Source organism: Heliangelus exortis, chromosome Z, assembly GCF_036169615.1.
Source record: "Heliangelus exortis chromosome Z, bHelExo1.hap1, whole genome shotgun sequence".
NCBI classification, from domain to species: domain Eukaryota; kingdom Metazoa; phylum Chordata; class Aves; order Apodiformes; family Trochilidae; genus Heliangelus; species Heliangelus exortis.
In genome coordinates this window covers 2,932,284-2,947,501 of record NC_092454.1, presented here as the reverse complement: position 1 = coordinate 2,947,501, position 15,218 = coordinate 2,932,284, and the positions used below count along the sequence as shown (strand labels likewise).

The 15,218-nt window shown below is 46.0% G+C and overlaps 1 protein-coding gene across 2 annotated transcripts in view; it reads right to left on the bottom strand.

Moving 5' to 3' along the window:
• SMAD2 (SMAD family member 2) overlaps positions 1 to 11,217 on the bottom strand; it is a 54,797-nt gene extending 43,580 nt beyond the window's left edge. Inside the window, exon 1 of one of the 2 annotated variants that reach the window (XM_071730082.1) lies at positions 11,040 to 11,217. The gene's annotated coding sequence lies outside the window, so the exon portion shown is untranslated. The remainder of the gene's footprint in view (positions 1 to 11,039) is intronic. The other variant, XM_071730081.1, reaches the window with a different exon arrangement.
• Positions 11,218 to 15,218: the final 4,001 nt, after the last annotated feature.

Genomic DNA, 15,218 nt, shown 5'->3' with positions numbered 1-15,218 from the left:
ACCCAAAAATCATCTTTCTGAAATTTCCCACCCAGCGAGCAGAGTGGCCCATTTGGGATACTTCAGGGTCCAGTTTTAAGGTTAATTTATGCCTTCTCATGTCTTTGTGGTTGCAGAGGATGGTGCAACAAGTGCTACATTGTATTCTACACGGTAACTTTAAATAGTTCCTTTACAACTTCCACACAACAGAACACTGAGCAGGACTCAAGTTCTCAGTTTCAACTACATTCTGCCTCCCAAACCAGCCCTTGAGAGCACCTAGAAATTCGACCGAAGCAACAAGTGTAGCTTTCTGGGGCCAGGAGATCCAATTAACAGGGAGGCAAGATGAACACTGCTGACTTTATGCAAGGCATTCCAAAGAATCTATCCCAAACCAGAGAACCATAGAAGGTTTGGGTTGATGAGGACCCTTAAAATCATCTAATCAAACCCTCCACAGACAGGGACATTTTTCACTAGATCAGGTTGCTCCAAGTCCCATCCAACCTGACCTTCAACACTTCCAGGGATGAGGAACACACAGCACCTCTGGGTTCCAGTGCCCTGCCACCCACATTGCAAAAAAATTCTGCTTTATATACCCATTTTGAATCTACTTTTTCAGTGGCTCCTTGTCCTGTCTGTAGAGGCTTTGGTGAAAAATTCAGAGTATTCCTTTTCAGACAAGAGCGATACAAAAAGCACTTGTATTCTTTCAGTTACAAGAAATTATTACAGAATTGTCCCCAGTCTTTCTGACTGCAGGTTCTGCAGACTGCAAAAGCATTGCACTGGAGCCCTGCTTGCAGCAAACACCAGAAAAATAAACTCAATAACCAACACTTTCCAGTTTAATGCTGACTAAGGTACAGTTCCACTGGGAGCCAAGCCAACAACTTCCCCCCATGGCAAGAAATTCCTTTCTTTCCAGGGACACCTCCACCACCTTGGCTTAACACCTTTCTACAAAGACTCAGCCAGACCCCCAAGTAAAAAAACTTATGAAGTTTGGGGAAAGGGGGGGGGGGGCTGGGTTTTTTTGTTTTTTTTTTTTTTTTGCTTGCTTGCTTTCAGGTTCTGTAAGTATTCATGCTGATGAAAGGAGAGTTACAGGAATGTGGATGAAGGACTCCAGCCTTCAACAGTGGTGTTAGGGTTGACTCAGCTGCTGGAAACACAGCCCAGGGAATGTACTCTCATTTAGATCATTTGTTTTGGTGGCAAAGCCAAATTCAGATGTTGTACACCCCTTCCCCACACATCCTGAACTGTCCAGGATTCAAACACAGACCCCTAATGCAGTACCCAGAGTGGCCCCAGAGCTGAATCAGGAGGCTTGGGTGGCCTCTGATGTTTGAAAAAAACATCTGCATCAAGATTCTGTCACCTGGGGCTTCATAAAAAGCCTTCCCCTTTTGAGAGAGGACAGGGTTAGATGGTTCAGAGGCACGTGCAAGAAATTCAAAAGAGCCCCAAACTACAGTGCAGGGTGCCTTCTGCTGCCAAGATTTTGTTTTAAACACCAGCAATGGATGGGGTAACATCTGAATGTTAAAATGCTGGCAGATGCAGGCAACCAAGTACCAATGTCATTGCTTACACACATGGATTCTTCTCCCATTTATGGAGCTCACTGACACATCATGGTCATGTTTCCTCTTCTTTAGCTTCCAGTTTGACACCTTGCAATGCCCCAGAATAACTCCTCTGATTGCCAGCCTTAGAAAACACACACACTTCAGCAGGGTCTCATTTACCACCAAAGGTAAATTGCCTTTTCTTCCAGGCCCTCTAAACATCCTCTATGCTTTTATCTGATTTTTCAGCTTTACAATACCCCTCTGTGATGAGGTGTCCAATTTTGCACTATTCTCTCCCTCAAGACAGAACACTGATCTATATCTCATTTTCTGTATTCTCTGGTGTGTATGTTTGTTTTTTTTTAAAAAAAACAACTCTAAGATTTGCCTTTCTGCTTCAAATGCACATTGAGTGATTTAAGCCTTGCAGTTGGAAAGAATTTGGAAACCTAGGCATTTCAGGTTTTCTTTATATTTGAACTCTCATACTATTCTGTCATACTCAGAGGCAAAGAAAAAAATAAAGCTATCTTTTCTTCTTTCCAAAAGAGCTGTCAGCTCAGACCTCACTAATCAGAGATTTCCAGAGAGTATACTTATTTTTAAACAGTTGCCTTACAGATGTTTGCTCACCCAGCTTCAGCAGAAGCACAAGTTGATCTGCTAACCCTTTGAAAATTAGATTAGGGTTTTTTTTACAAAAAACAAACACAAAGGGACATCCTTAAAAAGCCCCTTACAATAATGATAATCATTGCAGCTTAGCAGCTATTTAAAATAATAATAAAAAAACCCACACAACATGCACCACAGCTGCAGCCTAAGAGTCTGGAAGGCTTAAACTAACTTCTTCCTTCTAGCCATTGTTTTGGCAGGTCAGGGATTTGCCAGGAGTATCAACAAGAATCTCACTGAGTTATTCCAGTAGTGGCCCTGTCTCTTTTCAGAGGGTGAGCAGAGAGAATGTGACACAAGTAGGACAGGACCTTCATCCAGCTTCATACTTCAACTGATGGGGATGACTATTCCTTTGGAGAATATTTCAGCTTAAATTCAGCTTAATTTATGCCAAAGCAGCACTCTGCTCCAAGCCTAGAGGAGGCACTGCAAAATTCTAAGACTTGGTTAGGTTGAATTTTAAGAAATTTGGATAAATGTAAATTATGCAAGGAAAACAGCTGACTGGGTCAGAAGATGGAAGCATCTTGCTAAGCACTCTGTCTCCAAAGGTAAAAAAGGAAAATCTATTCAAGGAAACACATGAACCTGGCTGGTTTCTGTAACCTGTTCTCATAATTCTTCAGCATCTTAAAACTCTTTTAGTAGGAAATTCATGGAAATGACCTTTAAGATCATCAAGTCCAACCATCAACCCACCACCACCATGCCAACTGAACCATGTGCTGAAGTACCATGTCCACAAATTCTCTGGACACCTCCCGGGGTAGGGGCTCCACCACTTTCCTGGGCAGCTTGTTCCAATGCCTGACCACTTCTTCAACAAAGAAAATTTTCCCAGTATCCAATCTGAACCTCCCCTGGCACATCTTGAGGCCATAAATTAAAGGCTACATTCCTACCTACTCCCTTAAGCAGACATTTATGGACCTCTTGTCCTCAAATTCGTCTCACCTACTTTCTGAACCTGCCTCCACAACCTCCTGTGGCAGAGAGCACCAGAGTTTAACTGCTGAGCACTTGCAGATGTTTTAATTTTATCTCTTTCTAGCATCAGAAAGTGTTCTTGTTCTACCAAGCTCTGATGAAGAACTTTGTATCCATCTCCTCCGCAAGTTCCAGGATTCTGTATGTTTGAATCACATCCCAAACAGAGGGAGGGACTCAAAGAGATGGCTATCAGCCTTCTGTCAGAAAGCACAAGTCTCTGAACACAGCTCACACAGTTTTGGAAGCTCCTCTGGAGAGATGCCAAGCCTGAAAGCTTAACTACTCCAATTACATTTCAACTGTTTGAAGACACTGCCTAAGAACTCATCTAAAGATCACAGAGAAACTGTATCAGTCTATGGTGATCTTTTAACTCCTCTCTTTTTTTGGTCATATTATCCTACAAGCTCTCAACATTTTAATTAAAATTAGAAGTACCAAGACAGAAAACTGAACCTGTGTAGATAAGGCATATCTGCTGCTGAACATCTGGCAGGAACCACAATAAAAATGAGGAGCCTGACATTTGTTTTGGGTCCCTACCTGTGTCTCTAGCCACTGTGTTTATACTGAAGTTTTAGGAGTCACTGTTGCAGTAAATCCCATTTCAATTCAGAGCCCGTGAAGTTTGGCTCCAAACTGATACAGTACTTTAAGGAGTTTTTATCTTTGTTCCTCAAGGATCATCCTCACAGGCTGCCACTGCAGACAAACACCAGACCCTTGCTAAAAACATTCCTCTAAGTCTTTTTCCCTGTAAGCTTTCTTTATCCACAAAAAAACCCCACAAGATGTTTGGCTGTTTTTTTCCCAAATGCACAGTCCCATCCAACACTGCACAGAACACTTCCATGCTGATAAAATGGCTGCAGATTAAACATGTCCTAAAAATTCAGCATCCCTTCTTTCCTGGGATACAGTTTTCCCAGTTCTCTTGTAGTCTACAGCCAAAAACAAACTGTTCATTTATAGCCTTTGCTTTTAAGGACCTTAAATATACTTTGTGACTGCTTTTTTCTTTGCACTGCCTATCCCTTCCTCACTCACTTCTAACAAGGACCAAAATTACAGCTCATATCTGATCTTTCACCATCCTGGGTACTATTCCCACCACAACACACCAAAATACTGGGACTCTGAGCAACCTGGGTGAGGGCAATTCCAAGGACAAATCCAGGTTGGGGGGTGTTGGTTGATGAGAAGCTCAACATGTGCTGGCAGCCCAGAAACCAGCCCTGTCCTGGGCTGCATCCCCAGCAGGGTCAGGGAGGGGATTGTCCCCATCTGCTCTACTCTGGGGAGACCCCCCTGGGGTGCTGGGTCCAGTTCTGGGGTCCCCAACCCCAGAAGGAGATGGAGCTGTTGGAGTGAGTCCAGAGGAGGCCCTGGAGATGCTGGGAGGGCTGGAGCAGCTCTGGAGCCAGGCTGAGAGAGTTGGGGTTGTTCATCCTGGAGAAGAGAAGGCTGTGGGGACACCTTGTAGCCCTCCACTACCTGCAGTGGCCCTAGAAGAAATCTGGGGAGGGATATCACACCACAGAATGAGGGAAAGGAGAAATGGATTTAAGGTGAAAGAGGGGAGATTTCATTTGGGTATTAGGAAGAACCTCTTTGCTATAAGGGTGCTGAGCCCCTGTGCCAGGTTTCCCAGAGAAGCTGTGGCTGCCCCATCCCTGGCAGTGTCTCAGGTCAGGTTGGATGGGGCTTGGAGCAACCTGGGCTGGTGGGAGGTGTCCCTGACCATGGAAAGGGGGTGGGAATGGAGGAGCTTTAAGGTCCCTTCAACTCAAACCATGCTTTGATTCCATGATACCATTCCATAGATTTCTAAGACCACTTTCTAAGCTATCCTAGAGTTGAACTATTAGTACCAAGGCAGGGATGTGATACAGAGCAGAAAACATGAACTATGTTAATCCTTTCTATCTTCTCTGAATTGTGCCTTACAACCAGAGCTTTGAGTGCTGCTCAGAGAGGTACGAGTGTTTCTTTGGATTGCACGTGTTGTTATTCCCAACAGATTAACCCTGGAAAATTTACAAATTGCCTAACTTTGGTGGTATTTGTTTCATCTCTGCCCCCGTGGTGTATCTCTGTCTCCTGATGCACACATGTTTCTATAGTTGGTCAAACAGTGTCATAGTTGGCAACTTTTAAAATCACAGTTTGAGTCATGTCTGCTATTATTCCATTCTGTGGTTCTCTGGAACAAGTATTAAATATTAAGCCCATGATCCCAGCAATAACAGCATAAAAGATGAAGAAAACCTTAAGGGCAGCCTGCTAGCTATCTAAAATTTTCAAGGGAAATTTTCCTTTCCTGAGTGTCTGGAACATGCTATAAACACAGTGGTGCTACGAAAAATATCTAGTGATTTCTGGCTAATTTATTCTCAAGCCTTATGTAACATACTTCATATCAGTCTGCTTATTCATCTTAAACTTGAAATCAAAAAATCTGATCTCTCCTGGGTTTACTAGAAGCATTCTGGCTTTGAGGAATTCCATTTGCCAGAGCTCTTCTAGAGTAAAGACAGAAGCTGCTGAGGAAGACAGATCGAGGAAAATCATCTGTGGCATCTGAGAGAGGCTACAAGTTCATTTCCTCCCTGTTTTTGTTCCATTTTCATTAATTTTTCTTTATGAAGTTGATGTGGTAGGTTTTGTTTTTTCTCATTAACCTGGGAATTTGGACAAGATTCTCACAGAATTCTACTAAGTGCAGAATCCTTCAGATCTTTTAGAAGAGGGGGGAATACCCACCCTGCACCCCTGAGATCCACTTCAAAATAATTGCAGTATCAACCATTTAAGGGGGCAGCAAGACCTCACAGTAGGTTAAACAAAACCCAGTACTGAAGCTTTAAAGTTTATGCAGTACTGCTTGTTTATTATATTAATCAGAAGCCATTAAGGCTTAGAGAAATGATAAAACAAGTATTTAATCTCACACTGAACAGAAGCAAAACAAAACTAATTTATGATCTGCTTCTGGATCCATGAGGCTGTGTTATTCCAAACAACAAGGAGAGAGTTTATTCTTGTTGGAAACTGGAAAAAAAAAAAAACAAACCTTTTCCCCAATTATCTCAGCCTGCAGAAAATCTGAATTCTTTATGAAGCTGAAGCTAAAAATCAAAGCCAGCCTTCTGCCTTTCACAGACAGAACACACTCTAGTAAAAGCACTCTGGGGAACAAGAGAAGACATTTCACTTCTGCTGCACCCACAACCCCTCCTCCAAAAGCTGCTTTTTGAGATTCCAAAAAGGACTAATTCTTATTTCTTCACCTACAAAAGACATATTAAAGACACCTGGCTCTGTCATGCTGGAGAAGCTCAAACCTGCTGCCACATACATACTTGACTGAAGGACAACTACACCAAGAAGTGAGATGTTGCCCCTCCTCCTTCTCATATTCAAGTCAGAGTAAGACACCTTCAGGTTTTCCCTTCCTAGTTTTTGGGTGTTTGGGGTCTTTTTTGCTTTGGAAAAGCTGGAGAGCTGGGGGAAAGGGAATCCATCCCTACTGAGCAATGCTCTCAGATCCACCTCCCAGTTCTGCTTTTCAGCCCATCAGGCCTGCAGTGGGGAGTGGTTCTAAAGAGGTCCCTCCCAAGGGGCTCCATCTGGCTCCCAGGACAAAGCTCCTGGGTCAGTTCTGACAGGAGCTGAGAAAGTTCAAGGTGGGCTGCCTGTGATCTGAGGGGACAGGAGTGAAGGAAAAAAAAAAAAAAAAAAGTCTTCCTCAGCTTTAGAATGAGGATTTTGGAACATGCCTATCAGTAGGTTTAAACTGCACATTGATTTTTAAGTTTATTATGGTCTAAGATTGCACTGAAACTTGAAAGTGCCTAACTTTTATCTTTATATAGCTCAATGAAAAGAGAATTACCTGCTTTGAAAGCAGACTTCCCCCCCTCACTGATGATGATAGATTATGAATCAAATGAGAAACTTCATGTTTCTCATGAACAGAACTAAAAGAAGTACATCCATGATTTTTTGAAAGCTTCAGCAGCTGAACTTTCCCTCAATCATTAAGGACTCCTGCAAATTACAGGCAAATATACTAATTAAAAGCTCACTGGTCTTAGAAAATTATCATGCAGTATTAACACGTGCATTCACAGCACAGTAAAACTGCAACTGAGAACACAAGAAAAAAAGAGATCAATGTTTTTCAGCAACTCTCCTAGAACTACAAAAGAGGAAAATTACCACAGCTGTAGTCAGCCAATAAACCTGTCCCTGCAAAGCACCAAACTTCTTCCACATACTCAGGATTATTAACATCCTCAAGGTACTGCTCCTTAAAAAAAGATCTTAACAGTTCCAGTGAGCAACCACTCTGAACCACAGCAATTTAAGCCCTTCTCACCTCATTTGCCTAAATTTTTCCACCTGCAACAGGCAAGTGCTTTGTTATTTTAGAAAACGATGGCCTAAATTTGACCAGAATATTCAATGAACTGATTATCAGGTACCTGTTCCAGCTTTTATCTGTAGAGCTTAGCAGCCTCTCCCCTTTGTTAAACCATAAATAACTGCATTTCATGACTGCTTAATTCAAGTTCACTTCCCAAATGTTCTTCATCAGGCCAGCACCCCCCCTCAGCCCCTCTGATAAGCAGAGTTCACTCTGCACACAGGAGCATCTTATGTTAAGCTCCAATTGCTCCAGTGTAATTAAATCAAGCTTGAATCCCAGACTAAACTGAGAGCTGACCCAGGAACTGCTCTCTTGTAGCCTCTTCCTGGTCTGACTTCAAACTATGGCAAAACACACAAGGATAATAAAATGTCACCTGGAGTTAAGCTTTGCTGTTTGTTAACTGAGTTTCCTGGAAGTGGAGTGAAATGTTGAGGGAGGTTTTCTGCAGCAGACAATTTCTTCTGGCCCAGAGAATATTGAGCACAGGGCTGCCTGGACTCTCCATTCTATTAAAAAAAAAAAAAAACCAAAGAAAAACCAACCCCCCCAAAAAAAAAACCTAATCCCATCGCATGACCTGCAGCAATTCAGTTTAACAAATCAACAATTACAAATATTTTGGCAAAGTAAGCTTAGGTATTGTTTGCCTCTCAGCACAGTTCACAACCAGTTTGTGGCTTTATGATAAAAAGTCATTAAATCCAATCTGAAAAGCAGAATTTACAGCTCACTTAGCAAGTCAGGCCCATAAATAGATGCTTTCAATTATAGGGCATTTACATGCACAATCATTAAGGCAGAGCTGAATCCATTTGAAAACTCCAGAACACTTTTGATAATAATTAAAACTTTGCGTACAGTTCTTTATATAAACAAAACTCAGGAATTCTCCTCAGTTGCAAGCAGAGCTCAGATTCCTTCTCACCCAGAACCTACTACAAAGCCTGTTCTCCCAGTACTTTTGTGGCAAAGGGATTAGAGAGATGGAAACAAGTTTTGTTTTTTAAAGTTGCTCGCAGTACCAGAGACTTTTTTTTTTTTTTTTGAGCTCCAATAAACTCAATTATATCAACTGGTGCTCAACACTTCTGAAAGATCAAGTGGAACAGAAAGGTGGAGGAGGACCCAAGAGCACCTTTCATTTGGAGAGTCACTGTGTAAATCAAATTTATTTGATTCTGTTCCTAAATCTAGCTTCTAGGTGGAGATAAAAAAAAATCAGTGGAGAGATTTTTTTTTCTCCATCTTTTTTTTTTTCCCCTCCTTTTTATCATCAACAGAACCTCAAGAAAGGTGATAAATTCTTCTGAGATTGTGTTACACACACACAGCACCTTCCACAAACACCAGCACATCTTCAGCTTTGTTCATTTCAGTGGCTTTTTGAGTGCAGTTTGAGCCTGACCCAAACAGCCACGAAATGACAACCAGCTACCAGGTTACTCTATTAAAATTAAACATGTTTTAAAATCTGTTCTTGGACTCCTCTAGGAGTTCAGTTTAAATGCCCTGAGATGAGATCCTCCCCCTTTCCTCTTTTCAAAGGCATCTGTAACTCACCCTATCTTTCATCAGGAGGGTGCTAAGCAAATGGGTGGGAGGGACTTCAAAAACCTCCCCTTTAAGTTGTTCCCCTCTAATTCACTACAGTTTGTAAATGCTAAGATTTTAAAGCTATGCCTCAGAACACACACACAAAAATAATCTATTCATGGACCATGCAAACTCCACCACTGTGATAAATTCCAGGAAAGTCTAAACAGTCTTACTCTGCTAAGAGAAGCCTTTTGCTTTAACAACAAGAGGGTTTTTTTTTTCAGCCTGGAGAACAGAGCAAAGCCTCTCACTCCAGAATCCAACCCCCTAGAAATAATGTCATGAATTAGTTGGAAAGTGCAGCTCTCCAGGCTAAGAGAGGAGCACTTCAGAACAGACAAACCTGCTGTTATATGCAAAGCTCCTCAGCAGCTGCCTTTATAAACTTCTTGTCTTTATAAACCTCTTTCTAAGGAACCTGGCTTGTTTATAACCAGGAGCTGGGATAACACGAGCTCAAGGTGCAACACACACAGGTTACAGCACTCGTTTTCAGAACTAACCCAGGAAGGAAAACATTTTTCACATGCTCTCCACTTCAAAAAAGTATTTGAACAGAGCACAACACATGTTTGGGGTTTTTTTTTTTTTTTTTAGGCAAAATGCTCTGACAGACAACCAGAAAGACATGAGACAAGGCTACAGTCTGAAACCCAGCTGTCCAATTCAGCAGCTTTCCAAGACTATCACACGGGCTCTTCACCCACCCACCCACTTTCCCCCCCATCCTTTCTTTTACTTCCTCAGAGCAAAGACTAAAAAGACAGTACTGGATCACCTCTTTTTTTCCCCCCTCTTCCCTTCCACTCCCCGCAACAAAAAATTACAAATAGGAACTCTACAGCCCTGCAGGAACACCAGCTACTTGAACTTAACCACAAGACAACTTCTCCCATGTGCTTATCTAGGTAGATGAAACACTTAACAGATTATGTTTGTTTACATCTCACAATGCACAGAGAGCTGCAGCCTTAAAACAAATGCCACCAAGGAAACCTATTCATCTCCACTCATGTCTCATGTAGGAAGAGTGTGTTTCACACCCATAGCTTTGGACCAGCAGAAGAACAGACAAACGGGCAGGGGCCAAGCCTGCAAACCTAAACACTTCTTTACAGTTACCTCCTACCTTTCTCCACTCACCCCAGCACCTGGTAAAATAAAAATACAATAAAAAATCAAAGCAACAAAACACCGGGACAGAGATGGAGAGGGAAGGAATAAAGAAAGGAGAAGCAGAACTTTGGGGGATTTTTTTTTTTTTTTTCCTTCCCCTCACCCCCCAGACACACACAGGGAGGAACAAGACAGCCCTCCACACCTCAGCCTCGGGGGCTATTGCGGGGTCGGGCGTGGGGAAAGGGGGTGGGGGGACGAAAGAGAGGGTGAAGACAGGAGAAGCAGAACTTTGGAGGATTTTTTCCCCTTCCCTTCACCCCCCAGACACACACAGAGAGGCACAACCCGGCCCTCCCCACCTCACCTCCGGAGCCTACTCCGGGGTCGGGGAAAGAGGGGGATGCGGGAAGCCGGGGTGCGGGAAGCCGGGGTGCGGGAAGCCGGGGTGCGGGAAGCCGGGGTGCGGGAAGCCGGGGTGCGGGAAGCCGGGGTGCGGGAAGCCGGGAAGGAAAGGGAGGTGAGGGAAGAAGGGGTGACAGCGACCACGATCCCCACCTCCCTTTCCCTTCCCGGCATCAGCCACCCCCTCGCCCCGAGCTGCCTCCTTTCCAACCCTCCCAAACCTCCCCATCCCCGTCCCTTCCTCCGGGCCCCACCGCCCTCAGTGCCGGCCGCGTCCCACCACAACAAAGAGGGATGAGGGCGTGGAGAGGCTCCCGTGCCGGGACCAGGCCCTGTTCCGTCCTTCTCCGACCCTTCCCCAGCTGTTGGGCTTCCCCTCGCCGGGCAGCGACAGGTCAGCGGTCGTCCCCCTCCCTCTTTTAACAGGGCCGAACCGCCCGCCGAAACCGCCCCGGGACCAACCTCCGCCTCCTCCTCCTCCTCCTCCTCCTCCTCCGAGAGCTCCGCGGCCGCCCTCCTCCTCCCTCAGCGCTGCCTGCCCCTGCGCGCCCGCCCCCCGCCGCGTCCCATTGGTTACCGCCCCCATGCCCCGCCCCCCCGGCTCTGGGCATGGAGGCTCGCTATTGGCCGCGCCGCCTGTCGTTTTACAAACCTCGCGCGGTGATTGGGTAAAGGGAGGAGGGGCTCGTCCCGCGGGATGATTGGCGGCTCGAGCAGCCAATCGCTTGCCGGCGGAGGGGGGGTGGGGCAAGAAAAAAAAAGGAGAAGGGAAAGGAGACGCGGTTGGGTGGGCGGGGAAGGGGGGCGGCGCTGATTGGTCGGCGAGGCTGTCAGTCAAGGCCCCCCCCCGCACGGCTGGGCTGGGTGAGCTGGCGCAGGCGCACTGAGGCGGCAGGGGCTGCGCTGTAACCTTCCGCGGGGTGAGGGGGAGGGGGGGTGGGTGTGGGGGGGGTGAAGCTGAGAAAAAGTAGTGCGGCGCGTCCCGCCGAAATGAAATCAACTCAGGGACACCCAGTGCACCCCCGGGGTACCCAGTGAGGCCGTGAATAAATAGAAATTTAAATGCTCCTCTGGACCGAGGGAAAGTGGGGTGGGAGCCGGGTGGCGGAGGGGGGGAGATGTGTGACAGCGGGACCTGTGTCCCCGCTCCTGTGCTGGGAGAGATTTACCACAGAATCATCAATTTTACCACAGAATTTACCACAGAATCAAGAGTGGTTTGGGTTGGAAGGGACCTTCAAGATCATCTAGATCCAGCCCAGGTTGCTCCAAGCCCCATCCAACCTGACCTGAGACACTGCCAGGGATGGGGCAGCCACAGCTTCTCTGGGAAACCTGGCACAGGGGCTCAGCACCCTCAGATTCAATAATTCCTTCCTAAAATCTCGTCTCAATCTCCCCTCTTTCAGCATTAAACTCCCCGCCCTTGTCCTGTCACTCCATGCCTTTGTCAGAAGTCCCTCTCTCTCCTGAGGCAGTCAGGGATCGTCTCCAGGGATTTATTTAACTGATGCTCTTCTGGATTTGCACCAGGGGAAAGAGGAGAAAGATGTCACAGAGACTGCAGGACAGTCTTGCAGGTGGATCTGAACTGGAAAAGTACCTTAAAAATCATGTAGTCCCAATCCCTTTCCATGGGCAGGGACACCTCCCAGCAGCCCAGGTTGCTCCAAGCCCCATCCAACCTGACCTGAGACACTGCCAGGGATGGGGCAGCCACAGCTTCTCTGGGAAACCTCTTCCAATGTCTCACAGCACAGAATTTCACCATAAAATCCAACCTAAGCCTCCCCTCTTTTAAGTTTAAAACCCTTACCCCTCATCCCATCCCTCCCTGCCCTTGTCCCCAGTCCCTCCCCAGCTTTCCTGGAGCCCCTTCAGGCACTGGAAGGTGCTCTAAAGTCTCCATGGATCCTTCTCTTTTCCAGGCTGAACAACCACAACTCTCTCAGCCCGTCTCTCTGTGTCCCCTCAGTCCCTCTTGGTGGCCCTTCTCCCCTCCTAATGTCGTTGGGTTGTTTCGTGTGGGTTTTTTTTTTGGGGGGGGGGCTTTAGGGTTTTGGGTTTTTTTTTTAGCCTTCAGTAAACTCTTTCACAGCTTTATCCACCTTTATCCTCTACCCCAGCTCACCAGGAGTCAACTGGAGGCTGTTCGCCCACAGCTCTGCAGCAGGAGACACGTGGACATTCAAAATAAAAGAAAAAAATCGGTGAAAATCATCACTGCTTCATCTGTAAAAATCCACGTGGTGGCAGCTGGCTGGTTCCCCTGGGTTCCCCTGGTTTCTCCCTGGGAAAACGAGACACAACGTAAAACTTTAACGAGGTTCTTTTAGGTGGAAAGCTCCATTTCTGCTTTCCTCCAGGTCTGCTGTAGTAATTCTGGGTTTTTTTGCTTCCACTTTTGGGTACTTTTCCCTGTTTTTCTCCCCACGGATCTCAGCTGCAGGCACCTTCCTTACACCCGAGCTGCCACCTCACCAACCTAACACCTTGGACACCTTTTTTTTCCAGACTGAAAGGGTTTTCTCTGCTTGGTGATGTAGGTGCCATGATTCAGCATCTTGGGCACGGAGCCCATCTCAGCAGGCTCAGTTTTTCTCAGGAGCCACCTCTCCCAACATTTTAGCCCTTTTGATAGATGGGAGAGATGTGGAATCTCCCTCTTGCCTCATCCACCCTTGGATTTTCCCTGCTTGAAGCAGACAGGCAGCTTATTCAGGGTATTTTTACTGCTTTTTGGTAGTAATGCCCTCCCCTCACACCCCCCCCTCTCATCCCTCCCCAGTTCCATCAGTCTGAGATTGAAGCTGCTCATGAAACAAACACAGAAAATGGAAAATATCCCTACAGCAGACAATGCTACCAGATTACCATCATCTTTTTGAAAGATAAGGAGGTGTAGTACCTGGAAACAGCTCCAGGCTATCCAGCCAGCCCAGCACTTGCTCTCTGGAGGTTTCCACTGCCTTCGGAGTGGATTAATTTTTTTTTTTTTTTTTTTTTTTTTAACTGTGAACAGCAAGTTCATTAAAATCAGCTTCTCTGTATCAGCCATTCCCTTCACCTCTCCCCTGCAGAAAACCCACAGCCCCCTTGCCCCTCCTGTCCCTGGTGATGACCTTAGAGGTAGCCAAAGCTTTCTTCTGTATTCCCAATCTTCTGTTATTGGCTTTCCATCTGGGCACCAGAGCAGCACATACTCTGGCTGGTTCAGGGCTATGTGTGAGCTGCCTGGCCAGCTGCCCACCCTTTCTCTGCTGCCAAAGAAGCCAAACAGTGCTGATAAGGGCTGAGCTTTCTCTGCCTTTCTCCCTGGCAGAGCACTAAACAAGGTTTGTTTGGGTCTGGGTTTTCTTTCTTGACGCAGCCACTCTTCCCCACCAACCTTGACAGACCTGGTGTTTCCAGAAGCTCTGCATCCCCACGAGGCTGGAGGAGGTCAGAAAGTTGCTGAGCTGGTATCAAGGGACTGAGGAAAAGGTGATTTTAGAAAGCTCCCCTCTTTAGGAAAGGGCATTGCAAGCAGTGAGAGAAATAAATGGAAAATTGGTGTGTGGGGGGGGGGGGGCTGCAAAGCACAGAGCCCAGAAGTCACCCTCCCATGGAAAAGCCATGAAAGATGTGCATCTGCAATTTAAACACTGCTCTAAAAAGGGCACCTGCAGCTTGGTAACAACCAGAAACAGCAAAACTGACACCAAAGCTGGGTATGATCAGCTCAGCACGTTCTGGATATCAGTGGTTGGTGGCTGACAGTCCAGTTTGGCTTTGGACCTGCAGTGGGAGAGGGTCAGCATCTCTCCCAAGGTGTGTTTCACGTGGGGCAGAGGGATCAACACCCTCACAAACAGTGTTCTTGTGCACCACAGGGATATCTCACTGCCACCTTGCCTGCTAGGGAGCAGAGAAAAATAATCTCAGAACTACAGGCAATGTGATGAAATGGCTGCACTGTGCTACAGCAGAGGCTACGTGGGGACTTCCTAAAGGCTGGGACCAAATCCCTGGTGAGGTTAAAGACACCCCCAAGATCTGATGGCTTCAAAGACACCCGGGATTTTGTAAGTGGTCTGACATGATCCATGCATCCCAGTGTGAGGGTGGAGACAAGTGTGAAGCCCAGTGCCAGGAAGGGCAGAGCTTGGAGGCAGAGCCTCCAGTTCTGTGTTGAGGTCGTTATTACCCAGATGTCAAAATGATCTTTTAAACTGAAAAAAAAACCAAACAAACAAACAAACAAAAAAAAAACCAACAAAAAAAACCCCACCAACAAAGGAAGAGTTGTGGTACAAAAAGATCAGGCAGCACGTTCAAGACAGGAAATAATGTATGACCAAAATGACCATAAATCCATGGAGAACCACTGCTAAGTGCTCCCAGATTTCTGAGGTCATTCAGATGAAGCTCCTCAGTAAGTGCTTTGTCTCTCA